This window comes from Pteropus vampyrus, unplaced genomic scaffold (assembly GCF_000151845.1).
Source record: "Pteropus vampyrus isolate Shadow unplaced genomic scaffold, Pvam_2.0 Scaffold75, whole genome shotgun sequence".
NCBI classification, from domain to species: Eukaryota; Metazoa; Chordata; class Mammalia; order Chiroptera; family Pteropodidae; genus Pteropus; species Pteropus vampyrus.
Genome location: NW_011888856.1, coordinates 1,875,753 through 1,890,927, shown reverse-complemented (window position 1 = coordinate 1,890,927; position 15,175 = coordinate 1,875,753). Strand labels below are relative to the sequence as shown.

The 15,175-nt window shown below is 41.8% G+C and overlaps 1 long non-coding RNA gene across 1 annotated transcript in view; it reads right to left on the bottom strand.

Annotated features, from left to right (window-relative positions):
* LOC105293666 overlaps positions 1 to 15,169 on the bottom strand; it is a 60,356-nt gene extending 45,187 nt beyond the window's left edge. The window contains exons 1-2 of the long non-coding RNA XR_896003.2: positions 15,088 to 15,169; positions 13,600 to 13,817 (exon numbers count right to left, since the gene is read on the bottom strand). This is a non-coding gene — a long non-coding RNA (uncharacterized LOC105293666). The remainder of the gene's footprint in view (positions 1 to 13,599; positions 13,818 to 15,087) is intronic.
* Positions 15,170 to 15,175: the final 6 nt, after the last annotated feature.

Genomic DNA, 15,175 nt, shown 5'->3' with positions numbered 1-15,175 from the left:
TACAATTATTTCTGATCATGACCCTTCATCAGAATGTTTAGTCCTTAATCAGTAGGCACGAATGAAAATGATGATACTTCCTCCCCCATCTCAAAAAAAAAAAAAAAATGATGTCAGTGATGTCAGATGGGTAATAAGCCACAGGAGCAAAAGTAGAAAGTATTAAACCATCATCAAGAAGGTCTTATTTCTATTCCTGTGTCAGGCACGATGGGAAAAACAGAAAAGAATCACACAATTCACGTGATACATATGTGTTCATGGGGTCGTTCTGCAAGAGTCCGCCCCAAAGCTTCCTGAATAAGTAGCTCTGATCACACAGGTTGACAAAACATGTAGAAATGACATGCTATCGAGGAGACCGACTTAAAAGTATTGAACTATTGTACATGGAAATTGCCCAGATTGGCCCATGATGACCATATATGGTCCTTTGACATATGGAGAGAAGAAAAGTTAAACAATAGATTCCCAGTTTTCTCAGCAGCAATCCTGCTGGTGAATCCTGCAGTTTGAACTCATGAGAAAGGCTTCCTGTCTCCACGGTCCACTAGGCTAGACAGGTAGGTTCTCTCTGCATCTTAGGCTCCAGTTAGCAAGGAATTCCTCTAAACCATTCCTCACTAAGACAACCTCCCTTGCTCATTAAATGCCTCTCAAAGAGAGAGTGTGCAAAACCTTTCCTCAAGCCATCCCACAACATTCTAATCAGATTTGGAAGAGCTGGCCTGGCATTTAAATGTAAATGTCAATAACAGCAATCAAACCATGTGCACAGCACTGTTAAGCACATTCCTCACAAAAAAAATCCTGGCGTCTCCCGGTATTTTTATCCCCACTTTACGGATGGGGAAACTGAGGCTCAGAGATTGGCCGGTTTGAATATTTATGGAGCTATGATGTGGTTGATGCAGATCACACCCAGGCTGGCTAACTCCCAGGTACATTTTCATATCCGCCGCTTTTGGATGGCCCCAGTGGTCTCCTCCACACTTGACCTATCAGAGCACAGAAAAAGCCAGCATAGAAAACTGCTGAGAGACTGTTTCTAAGGCACTTCCCTCCTCGAAGCTGAAGAATCGCAGCCCTTTAGTGTTCAATTCAGATGATTTTTAAGTTCTCACCGTTATCGTCTTCGTCATTGCCAGTCATCAGAACTACCATTCATTAAACCGGTTCTGTGAGCCACGTCCTCTATTACACATCTACACGAAAAAGACTGAGATGCACGACTACCTACACTCTATGAATTCACAAAATGAATGTCTAGTGAGATGAGCTGACTCCCCAAGACCTGGTTTCTGGTGAGCCGCAGAGCCAGGATGCTAAGTGTGCGATGCTTTTCAGGCCCGGCTCCTCCTGGAGCCCCTCGCTACACTCGCACAGTTGAAGCTCTTGACTCCTTTCTATCCGAGCCCTCCCTGAATAACGATCAGTCACAGAAACTAGTGCTGGACCCTCAGAGCACCGTGGAAAGAGAATAAGGCTGCATGCCAGCGTCACGTTTCAAATGACAGCCCTCACTGCAATGCTGTCTTCCTCCACTGCACACCTTACGTCATTTCTTCCTCTGAAACACTGCGGGACAGTGTGGAAAGGGCATAACCTGATCCCGGACGGCCAGTCAAATTCCTTCTGCTTAAAGGACCCAGACAGGAAGTGACTACAAAACAGCCAGTCGACAGACTTTCCTTTAGCAGGTTCCTCAGAAAGCTGTCGGAAATTTCCAAAACCTTCCTGATTTAAAGAGTTTGGCAGGTTACTTAAAACACTTTCTTCCTTAGTTTCCAGAAGAAACCTCGAAGAAATATGGCGGAGTTAAGTGGCCTTGGGCATGTGTCACTCTCCAGGTTCCACTTGGAACGGCAGTAGGGATGGATGAGCTGGTCGAAAGGGGTGGAGGGTGAGAGGGGAGGATCTTGAAGCGGATGTGTATAAAATGCACGATATTACTTACTTTGTGCAATGTGCAATCGTATGCAAAATTGTCACCATTTATTAGTAGATCAGTTCTGAGTGGTGGCTTGGCGGTGGTGATAGTCAGCCAGCGAAGACCTTGAAGCTTAGCACGGCCTTCCCTATTCACAGAAAGTAGCCGTGCCAAACCTCCACTCCCAATCTGTCAAGTGGAGATAAAGACAACGGCCATGCAGAATTTTGTGAAGACTCAGCGAGTTGACAAAGATACACGATAAATACTCAACTAATGGTAGTTATTTATTAACATCGACTTGGGTTAAAACTATTTGCCACTCTTCCTCCTCCTTCACTGAGCTGTTCCAAAAATATCTTCCCTAATACAGGCGAAAGTGCTCTGACTTTGCCGACAGAAAACTTCTCCACACCAAACACTGATGTGGAGGACAGAGGACACTTTCCTAAATACATACATCTCATTGAGACCAAAAAAAGGTTGAGGTGGCTCACAATTAAAAACCAAAGTACAAGAGATCCGTGGAGCATGAAAGAAGGTAGAAGACAAGATTCCAGGAAAGGGGAGAGGGAGCCAGAACAGACACAGGGTGGAGCTCCCCGGAGTCACCTAGGGGAGGGGGGCGAGTACCTCAGTGCTGGTTCTGCTTCACTAGGTCCTCGGCAGGGGGCCCGCATTCTGCATTTCTAATAAGCTCCCTATGAAGCAAGTGCCTCTGGCCTGTGGGCCTCACTTTGCGTAGCAGGGTTAAGGAAAGCTAACTGCAACTTCATCGCTCAGGTGAACCTTTCTGCAAAATGCAGCGTAGTCCTGGTGCAGATGCGTTCTAATGCTTTTTAATTAGCAGGAAACTCTGGGAGTCTTGGTGCATGTCAAACAGTCCTCCCCGCTGAAGAAATGCTTGCTCTGTTCCACCTCTCCCTCCTCCTCTGGGACCTTCTGGACCTGACACTGAGCGGGAAATTTGATGTGCCTGACAACCCTCTTTCTAAATGATTTCAAGGAAGAAGATGTAGGCTGCGCAGATACTGGAAATGCATGATGTAACCTTTTGCATTCAGAGAAAGGGCTGTCCCTAATTCGAGCCACATTTCCCCCCAATGAAGTAGACGTATTTGAAACTGGAAAACATCCAAAGAAAATATGGTACTCAATATATTTTTGCAAATCCTAGCCTTTGCCTCCTTGTGGCCCGATTACCTGCCTGCGCCTGGCATGGCCCTCCCTCTTACCTCATGCTGGACGCCTCCCAATTCCAACTCCTACTTGAGCTCTCAAGTGAGGCATCTGTGGGTGAGAAATCTATAAAGCACTTAAAGGTTGTTGAGAGCCTCCCAGGAGTCAGGCCATGTGCTAAGAGCTGTAATAGATTATCTCAGTTAACCCACTATGAGGACTTTACGGATGAGGACATTCATCGAGATGGAGTGTGTCACGAGGTCACGCTTCTCTTAGGTACCACGACAGGGACTCAAATTGAGGTCTCTGTACCTCAGGATTTCTCATCCTCAACAGCACTGACATTGGGATCAGATAATTCTTTGCCATTTAGGGGCTGTTTTGTACATTGTACAATATTTACAGCATCTCTGGCTTCTGCCCACTAGATGCCATTAGCAAACTCTCGCTCTAGTGATGACAGCCAAAAATGTCTCCAGACATTGCCAAATGGGAGGCAAAATTGCCCCAGGTCTAAACTCTTCCAATCCAAAGCCTGAGCAACTGATGAACAAGGATAGGCATTATTTTTCAACACTTTACAAGGCTCAGAGGTGTTATGAGCTAAATTATTTCCCCCGAATTTATATGTTGAATCTTAATACCCAACACCACAGTATGTGACTCTCTTTGGAGATAGAGCCTTTACCGAAATGATTAAATTAAAATGAGGCTGTTAGGATAGGCCCTACTCCAATCTGACCAATGTCCTTATAAAAATAAGAAATTTGGACACTCAAAGAGCCACAAAGGATGCCTGCTCACAGAGGAAGGACCACGTGAGGACACAGGAAGAAGGCGGCTATCTGCAAGCCAAGGGGAGAGGCCTCAGAAGAAATCAATCCTGCCAACACCTCAATCTCAGACTTCCAGCTTACAGAACTATGAGACAATAAATTTCAGTTGTTTAAGATACCCAGGCTGCGCTTCTTTGTTACAGCAGCCCTAGCAAACTCATACAAACTCCACAGAGCCACACTGAGCTTCTTGCTTTTATGCTCCCATACCATTTTGAGTATAACTTGGAAGGTTTCTAAATTAATTCCAAGCCTAGCAAAATAAGAGGTTAACTCATGGCAATGCTGTTTATAATCCATGTTTCTCTTCACAGGCGGGGGATAACCGTTGCTAGAAAAATATCTTGGAATACTTACAATGCCGTAGTAATTTAGACCTTTTATAATTACTTAGCGTTTATACCCTAATGCTAACTCTTGTTTGTGCTCTTATCTTTATGTGTCTTTAATGAAAATATACTTTTTAGAAACTATGAGTGGAATGGCAATATGGGATCATGACAAGACAGCAAGGACACTTGCGATGTCACTCCCCAGTCCCAGCTCATGGCAGAAATTACAGTGATGCTCACAAGACAAGAAGGCATCAGAATCTTTCTTCATTTATCGTCAGGCTACAGGCAAGACCGAAAGATCAGAGGTGGCAGGAGAGATGAAGCTTTATATTATCTTAGATGTAGTGCAGCGTTCTCAACTCAGGCTACCCATTAGAATCCTTTGGAGAGCTTTAAAAAATATGTAGGTGCTTAGCCTCTATCCCCCAAGTTCTAATCAATTTGTCTGAGATAGAGTCCAGGCATCAGTATTTTTCCAGTGACTCTAAAGTACTGCCAAGTTTGAGAACACTGGCTTGATGAAGCAGAGTGTTCAAACTCGACCACAATAGCTATAGGGCTGTGCACACGGCTCTCAATTTATTAGGGCCTCAGTTTGCTCACTTGTAAAATGGCCATTGTAACCCTTGCCTTGCCTGTCTTATAGGGTGACTATGTTCAAATTAGTTACATTGAAAACCACATAAAATGTCTAGTATTGTAAATTCTAAGTGCTGACACGAGTGCTTCTGGTTCTCACCATCGCTACACCAACCCACTGTGCATCCTCAGGTGAGTAACTTTACCTCTGTAGGCCTTGGTTCAGATCCAAACGAAACGAAGCAGTGTCCAAAGTCACCTTCTGGTCCAACATTACATGTTCTTGGCAGGGCAGTTTAATACATCGTATATAACAATAGCTATTTTGACTGAGATCTGATTTTCTCATTAAACTAGAACATGAAGGTTTACATTCTTCCTCTTGACCATCAAGATGACATTAGGAATAAAATTTAAATTACACCGTGGCCTGGAAAGTAATTTGATAATTTGGATTCAAGTACCTTAAATGTTCATTTTTTTTTTTTAGCCCAGTCATTCCAATTCTGGGAATCTATTTTAAAGAAAGAATCAGGACATAGTCAAAGTTTTATGTACAAGAACATTCATTACGGCATTATTTATAGAAGTGGGAATGCTGAGGGGGGAGTGTAGATGTAACGTCTAACAAGAAAAAGCTGCTTCTATAAATTATGATAGTCATCGAATATAGTATCACATATTCATATTATAGCCACAAAAAAACATATTTTTCACAAAATATTTAATGACAAAGTACCATCATGATAAATAAAATAAATATAAATTTTTTAAAAAAAAAACAAGAATGAGGACAGAAAACTATACGATATAGCAATTAAATACACACACAGGAAATTAGTAGAAGGAAGCACACAAAAACCGATCAGTCATAACTTATCAGTCATGGTCGTTTTCAGATCTTTTAATTTTTTAATATTTTCTGTACTTTCCTAAATTTTCTTCCATACACATGGGTCGTTTTTACTATTAGAAGGGGAAAGACATTATTTTAAAGAGCTACGGTGGGTTTCAGATATAGTCAAGACAAAAACCTTTGAGGAAACGTCTGATGAAGGAAAGTATAAGAAGGGCTACCATCCCCCCAGCCAAAGAAACCCACGCCACCGACCAGAAGCGGGCCCATGAGGAATCAGTGGGAGATACATCAGGATGTCAGGTGCAAACTGAGGGTGGGATGCTGGTACCTGCTGTCTCAGGAGACCGTTATTCAGTTAGAAAACTGTCAGAGTCTCGCTGCTCAGTGTTTAGAGGGCTTCTCTCATCTCCTCTGCAAAACTAACCTTCTAGCTGTGGAGGACTTGGGAAGGGAGAAAAGATCCAGCACACTGCATGGGGGAGGATTCACCTCAAATGAATGAAGCTGAAGCTTCAGGGTGCCTCACTCCTCCGGCCTCTTTCGAGACCAAGAAATATGTTCATGGAGTCGTTATTCCCCGAAATTTGTAAAAGTAAAATATTTTAACTGCAATCGATGATGACTGCAGTTGCTTCCACTTTGACTTCCTTTTGTCAGACTGCTTGCTGCTCACGTCAGGTGACATTAGAATGGCTGTGGCTTTCGGGGACTCCATCAAGTCAGAGTTTCCTAGCCTCGCACTGTTGACATCTGAAGCCGGATACCTCCCCTTGACGGGAGCTGTCCTGTGCATCAAGGGGTGTTTAGCAGCATCCCTGGACACTATTACTAGATTCCAAAGTGTCTCCAGACATGGCCAAACGTCACCTGAGGTGAGAGGAGGGTTGCAAACCACTCCCTACACGCACTTTGAGAACCGCGGACCTACGGGAAATCGAGCTGGGGACACATGTCATTTGGACGTAGTAGGGTCTAATTCCACGGTCCACAGTGTAAGCTCCCAGCTGTCTTGGTGGGACTGGCTTTCCGGAGCACCCTCCCACAGCTCTGTGCTGATGCACCCCACGTGAGTGAAAAGTGTGGGTCAGACAGGTATGTGTGACATGAATAAGTCTACGGTTCCTGACACTTGCAGTCTGTGGGCAGCGGAAGGGAAACAAGATGTGAAATGTACGGAGCCAAAAGCTACTCTACAGAAAATCCCTCCAATCTGAAGTGTTAAGAAGAGATTTCATTTCTCACCAACACTGATCATAATGAAAGTTCTAATGCACATGAATTACAAATGCACCGAATAAGGACGTTTCATATAATTTTGTATGCAACCAGTGCATCTTCTGACATAAAGAAGCAAACTGTAACCAAAACATTTTTCTAAGCACGCAAAAATCATTAATTCCTTAAGAAGAAAAGATACATTTTAAATAGAAGTCATGAACAGGCTCTTAGATTTCTTGATAATCCATCAAATAAAGAAGAATAGAAAAAGATGTTGCTTTTTTTTTTACCATTTGCATGAAATTACTGCTATGGATGAAGATTACATAAAACTCATAACGCTCCATTAAAACAAGGATATCACTGACAAACTAGTTAGTGAGTACTGTCAATTCAAAGAATACTTAGAATTTATTATTTCACAAGAGAACTTGAAGAGCCCTGAAATAAATTTAATAAAGTTTTTTTCTAAATTTGAGAACAACTCTAAAATTTTACATAATACCAATAACAAATTGTAAAGTTAAAAGTGCTTTATAAAACTACCAACAGCAAAAATAAAAACCCAAAACAGGTTCATTTAATTGACCATGCCAGAGAAAAGACAAAATTATCTTCCTATTCTCTCCACAGAAAAAAATAACACAAAATTTCATATGATGAGGTGGCCAAGAGTATGCATGCAGATCAAAGATACAGGAGAAAAAAATATTATGGGGTCAGGGATCCAGCATTTAATTAATGAAAACCAATTATGCTATCATTCTGGATGTTGCGATGTTTGTGACAATTGTTGGCTTTTAAATATTTTAATTTGAGACTTTCCTCATTCTGATGTATTTTTAATTCATAATTTTCTATTTTTTCTCATTGGGCCCCCCACCCCCCCCGCCCAAATCGCATAAGCTTCAGGCCTCACCACCCTCTGGGCCCTCGCGCACGCACCCCGGCCAGGCCCTGGGTATGTGTCCTCTCAGGTCATATTCACACCTACTAATGAAGCATGTCCTGTTATTCTCCCTTTTACAGTTAATCTAATTGATTGGATCATATACCTCTCTCCAAAACACGTTAACGTCTCTGAGACTCAATTTAGAAGTGCCGAGAAGTCTCCGTCACGGGAGAAATCTCTGCTAGCCTTCGTTACCAAACTGTAGAGTCCGTCCACATGTGTCAGTGATTCTGGTGTCAGAACAGAGCCAACGCCCTCCTCCCCATGGCCACCTGCAGAGGCACAGAAGCTCTGGAATCAGCAGCTAACGTGACTGAACCCCTATCTAATCTACTATGAACTAATCAGCTCAATTAAACTATCTCCTGTTTTTAAAATATAAAAGATAAGTTAGGTAAATTATACTCTGAATAGGGCAAAATAAGTACATTTAGTTTATCAGCACTCTGCACAAAATAGGGACCAACTGACAATATGTCCCTATTTGTAACATTAGGCCATTTACACTGAGATCATATTTGTTTTGGTGTTCTGAGGAAAAAGATTTTTAGCCTTGTAGGCCATTTCTGAGAGGTCTGTTAAAAATTCCAGAAAGTTCCACAAGTGCCAGGACTATGCGATAGTACCTAGCATAGTGCCTGGCACATACATATATGCACTCAACGAATAATTGTTGAATGAACAAGATTCTACCATTCTTCCCTGTACTCTAGAAGTGAGGAAGGTAAGGATATAAGAAAATATGAGGAATCATTTCCTTTGTGCAGTGACCTCTACTTAAAAGGAGAAACCCGTTCTTCAGATTACAGGAGTTAAGCAGATTCTTTTAAGGGAAGCAAGGATGGATTCTAGTGACTTAGGTAGATGCATCTTAATAGCACCGAAAGAGTACAAGATGAATCCTATGAGAATCAAAAGGCAGCTGAAAGCTAGAAATTCCCACAAGGGGCTATTGATCTTAAAGACTAAATTTGGCAAAATTCTTTCTCTTATCATATATCAGGCAATCCAAAGATTTAGCCTCTAAAGGATGTAATTGATTAAAATTTTTCAGTTTCCATGTCTGCATTTCTACACATCTGACTGTTAGGCCTATTAGCCAGGAAAGTATATTATATATCCTTCTAAAATGTGCGATTTATAAAAGTTGCTTCGATCTCAATACTGATTTTTATTACATAGTGGGACCATTTCCTTCCTTCTCTTTTGAAAATGTATAGCTCTAACACCATGTTCCACAGGAAAAAGTTTCCCACAGCCAATTTTATAAAAACATATTAAAAAGAATTCTAAAGATTATTCCAAAATTCTTTCCTCACCAATGACTGGTTTTGTATTTGTTATGCCCGAATCAATATACAACATTCCTATATTCTCTTGCTTTTGCCTTTTACAGGTTCTTATTTACATGGTCATCGTCGTCTATTTTTAAAGGGTGGCAGTATGAGATGATGACACGTAGGACTGAGAGCTCGCTGTTTCATCTTTGTCACTGGCATTAGCTGAAGCTCACGGTATAACTTTCCCCTCTGCTTCTTCATAGTCCATCCTATTACTCACCAGTGGTCAACCAGAGTAAATGAACTGTCACTTAAAAGAGAATGATTTTCCTGTTAATTTATCAAATTACTAACTCCATTTTTCAGTCTATTTGTATAGGATATGTAGGATACTGCTTCCTTCAAATGTATTTTGCAAGAGCACATGGGTGATGGTGATCAGTTTTCAAAGCTGACTAAATTTGAAACCAGACCATTTGGGAAAAATGCGAAAAATTTCAAATGACTCAAAAATACGACAGGCTTCAATTATATTTTAACAGCTTTCACAGCAAACCTCAGTGTCTGTTTTGGCAAAAAATATCTCATAACTTTATTGAGAAAAACAAGCTTGAAATGCCAAACATTTTTAGCAAGATTTCAGACTTATGGTTTATGGCTTTATGATTTAAAATAATAGGAAAAAAAAATTATTAAAAAAAGTCTAGGATAAAAGTGCCAAAATTCAAATTTAAATTCTTCCAGCTACCTGCATGTGGGTATTTAGAGCAGCTTTATTTATAATTGCCAAAAGTTGGAAGCAACCAAGATGTCCTTCAATAGATGATGGAGAAATAAACTCTGGTACATCCAGACAATGGAATATTATTTAGCACTAAAAAGTAAAGAGCTACAAAGCCATGAAAAGACATGGTGGAAACTTATGTGCATATTAGTAAGTGAAGGAAGACGATCTGAAAAGGCCACATATAGTGGTATGGTGCCAACTCTATGACTTTCTGGAAAAGGCAAATTTGACAGTGAAAAGGTTAATAATTGCCAGGGATTGGGGGTGAGTGGGTAGGGGCAGTAGGGAGGGATGAACAGGCAGAGAACAAAGGATTTTTAGGGCAGTGAAAATACTCTATATGATACTACACTGGTGGATTCATGTGTCATTACATATCTGTCCAAACTCACAGAATATATAAGACTAAGGGTGAGCCCTAATGTAAACTATAGCCTTGTGGTAACTAGGATGTGTCCAGGTAGAGTGATCGATAATGTAAAACATGTACTGCTCTGATGGGGAGGTGTTGATGAAGAGTTAGGCTATGTATTAGTGGGTACATAATACATGGGGTATTTGGCAGCAGGCATGGGGGCATGGATCTCTGTACCTTCCTCTCGATTTTGCTGTGAACCTAAACTGCTCTAAAAAATAAAGTCATTTAAAAAAAAAAAACAGGACACCTTCTAGGGAGTGAGTCTGTTCACTCACTAGAGATTTTCAAACAGATGGAAGACCTCTCTGTCAGAGCTGTGTACAGGGCCCAGGCAGAGGATGGGTGTTCAAATTAGATCTTAAAAACCTCAGTTAATATAAGATACAGTCAAAACAATTTAAGTCAAAACTCTACAAATAAAATGAAGAAAAACCCTGAAGGCAAAAAATGTTTCGAATAGATAATTAGGAAGTTTAACATCTAAACAGTCTGGTTAGTAAAGTGCATTAATAATTATTATTTTAAAAAATTTCTTCCAGCAGAATTAAATATCTATTATGAAAGGCAATTGAACGATGTTGGTACAAGTTTATGCCAATACTCTGCCACGCTACCTCGTGAAGGGAGATGATGCCTAGTGATGGTTCAGTTGCTTCAGGTAGTTTATAATGAGTTGAGTGTAATGGACTCTGACCAACGGACTCTATATCCCAGAGTCCGCCTTCTGAAGACATACTAGGCTCAAAGGGCAAGAAGTCCAAGTTAGGAGAGGAGCCAGTACCTGACTGCCCCACAAGCGGTCCACACGTAACTTTGGCTCCTCCTAGTGCCAACAGGACTAACACTTAACACGTAGAACCCCCATGAAGTCCTCAGAGATTAGGTAAAATTGGAGAGGAAATAAAATCTGAGGCTGCATTGGTTATACTGCCCCATCATGGAACACAACTCCTGCTGACACAGCCTTCCCGAGCTAGAAACAGATAACTAACCAACTAGCCAAACCCCATCCCCCGAGTCCCCGAGAGAAGAATGACCAGCCCCAACCTGCAGCGGAGCTGGGATGGGGACTCAGGGCCCTACATTTACAACAAAAGTCTTCCGTAGAGCCTTCCCATCTCACTCCACCCTGAAATAAACCGATTCTACTTCTTAACGCTTAAAGCGATTGTGACTTAGGCTTTTCATGGAAACTCTCTTCGCCTTCAACAGCAGCTCCTTGTTAGCACCGAATTCTATTCCGTCCATCTAGCCAGTCCCTAAGCTGGCCATGCTTTAAAGTGAGTGCCAAAGGAGGGAACATAATGATGGTAATTGAGCCTTCTAATTTCTCCCATAAAAGTTATGAAGTTGCTGGATGAAGTGAACTTAGTATAGAAGAAATGCGTGGTAGGGCGAGGGGTGGGGGGCTCCTCCATTTCAGTCACCAGGGCTCTGGCTGATGAGGCCTTTGAACTCCTGCCCGCACCACGCCCAGGAAGCAGTGTCATTTACCATGTGCATTTAGATAATTGAAATAATAAAGATGAAATGGATACAAAAGGTCTATTATTTCATGAATAGCAACTCCTTTTTATCAGTGCATCCACGGTGAAGCGAATTAGACCACCTACATTCCTGTTTCATAAAAAGATGCTATCATTTTCCTGTATCTTTCCACCATTCTAGTCATTTTCATCTTCTTCCTCAAAAAGTGCTAATATAAGCATGTATCTATATATATGAGCTTCTGATCAAAATTACAATTCTGAATGGAAATGATGCAGCAATTTATACTAATGATAATATGCAGGCAGAAAACTGGACACAAATGTTTATATTTTCTTTCTTCGCCGTGGTCATAAAAAGCTTAAGCATACAAAAATTGAAAGTTTAAAAACTCGGCTTACTATAAACTTTGAAATACTATGCTGAAAAAGAATGGAAGTGTTCATATTTAAAGCCACTTAACCTGCTATAAAGTCAAGAAAGAATATCATTCTTAAAAATTAAATACCCCTAAGATAAACAGGGTCAGGAAGACATCGTTGTTTTGAGACAACTTTGTTAATTTTGAACATGATTTTGAACGTCCGAGCCCGGTCTGGAATTCCGGGGGTGAGGATAAATCACGCTTCATTTCTTTTACTAGGAACTAACACATTTAAAAGTGACAAAGCACATATGATTCAAAAGGATTCTTCTAAATCCGTTGCCAATTTCAACATCGGTTTTTCTATCTAGGACTGAACTTGAAAATGCTAAAACGAACCATCCGCAGCTCCCTGTCATAAAGAAAGAAACTAATGGATAAAAAGAGCACATACTCTCAAACTAAAAAAACAAAAAAAAAAAACACCAGAGAAGAAAACTTCTAAAGAAATCTCTATAAAAATAAACATTTAGTGAATCCATGCATGATGTTATCAATGAACCTTGTCACTTGCCTATGTCACAAGATGACACCTTGACAGTGGTCTAAGTTCAAAGCATGGACCTCCTAGCAAACATCCTTCCCCCACCGCAGGCCCCCCTCGCCATCCTGCACTGCCTCGGCCGCTTAGAAGATCATTCTCCCTGCATGTAGTTCTTTCTCGGAGCCTAGCACAGTGGCAAGCACACACAAGGCACTTAATAAACATTCGTGAATTCGTTAATCAGCCAGTGCTCCCACATCTCCGAGGTGTCTCTTCCACCTCGCCTAACAGCCAGCAGGAGAAAGTTAATTTCCTCTTAAAGAGCCTCTAGAACGTTCTGCTCAAACCTTCGAGATGCCTCTTTGGCTTGACTTGCAAACTGGGTGTTTCCCCACAGAGGGGTGCTCTCTGGAGCTTTTTCTACAAGTGCTCAGATTAAATCGACAACAACGAAGAAGAAATCAGAGTGTAAGTAAATCATAAAGAAACTCTCATTGTTCTCTGCTACCAAATATATTCAAACAAAACCAAAAACCTCCAGCACCGTCCTTTTTTTTTCTTTTTTTTTTTTGCATTCCTTAAAATGTGGGCATCAGTGTTCCACAAAGGTGTCAATTCCAGCATCTCAGACTGGGTTCAGGGTTGAGGGGTGGGGGAAGGTTGTTATTAGAGAGTCTTGGGAGTATAGAGGGTTATAACACCAGAGCCAGGTTTCGGGGCTCAAAAGACCCCTCTGTCTCTAGGAGAATCAGAAATCACCTTCATACAGTTTTGAGAAAATAATAGTCATGGGCATCTCTTTGCCAGCCCGCGCATAGACCACTCACCAAAAGGAATTCACAACCCAGTTCAACTCCAAAAGCATCTCATCGGGCATCTATGCAGAATCAGACTCCGTGCCAGGCAGTGGGGGTCAGAAACGAGTGAGCAGTTGTCCAGGAGGGAGGCATGAACGAATAGCTAGAACGGGACACACGAGTGTGCCTTCTGGGACACTCGGCCCTTCATCTACCAGACTTCAAAACGACAATGATTTCCCTTTTGTCTCCGAATGTGTTAAAAAAAAAGAAAAAAAAAAAAGAAAAAGAAAAAGAAAAAAGAAAAATTAATTATAAGCAGTGATCGAGCTCTGAAATTCCTAGGGGAAGTCATTTTATTTCAAACATGATCCAGATGAGAACTTGTAGGAAAGCAAAAGGGGTTCTTGCCTTCCTCCCTGTTTGAGAACGAGGGGCAAAACATAATGCAGGGTCCTGGGGCAAAGAGGCAGAGCATGCAGTCAAGTGAGAGGGCTGGTGCCTACTCCGGAGGCTCCGTCAGTGCCGAGTGGCGCACGCACTGCCGAAAGCCAGCAGGTCTGCCCCCGGACCTCGAAGGATACACGCAACCTCCTGGCACAGCCAAAACAGAGCACCTGGGCCAGGGAGTGGGTGCAGGACCAAAGGGAGGTCTTGTCTGCAGACGAGACCTCCCCTTGGCCAATCTGAGAAAGACTAGGTGATACATTTATCAGTTGAGGACATCAGGGAAAGAGGCCAGCAAAACACAGGGGCAAAGCTGCCAGTGACGCCAGTGGCCGCAGTGCAGCTGCAGCCAGGGAAGGACCAGCATCCTTCGTGTAGTTCCAGGTAGCATCTCTATGTAGACCCAGGGACCAGCCCATGAGAGTGAACGCAGCCTCCACTCCACACACCCAGCCACTGTCTAAAGACAGCAGGGGACGTGGGATGGAAATGATTAGGAAATCAGAGCCATCATCCCCAAAGACGGGTTTATCTGGAGACACTCTTTTTTGATGAGACCTAAGGTTTAAAGTAGGTCGTGTATTTAGCTATTTTCTTCTCGCCTAGGAAAGTGGAGGGTCCTACAAAGCACAACAGAGTTCCAGAAAAAAAAAAAACTATATTTTCTCTTGCACATCTGAATTGCAGTGGACAGCCTCTCCACAAAAGGGGAGTGGCGGTGAGGGGTATGCCAGGCTTGAGAACGCATAAAGCAAAAGTACAGAGTTGGGAATATGAATAAAACATTCGGAGATTAAAAAGATTTTCAACTTGACTGTAGCAGAAGGTTTAAGAAAGAGACCTTGGAAGGTCAGGGCAGTAGGGAAGCTTACCGCTCTCTGGATATAGAATTTAAACTTTATTTTATTGACTGCAAACTTAAGTTTGATTTTGCTAAGTAGCAGTTTTTTTCTGAATTAAAAAAAAAAAATCAAAATTTCAAATGAATGTCAGCATTTCCTTTCAGCGTTCTCATCTGAAGACCTTTTTCTTTTACCTAAAAACTCACTAACAATTAATTCTACCACCTACCAGTGGAGCGGAGAAGGATCCTCAGGGTGAAATAAGTCTCATGGACGAGAAGAGCTGAATTCATGACATGCATGTTTCACGTAAAAAA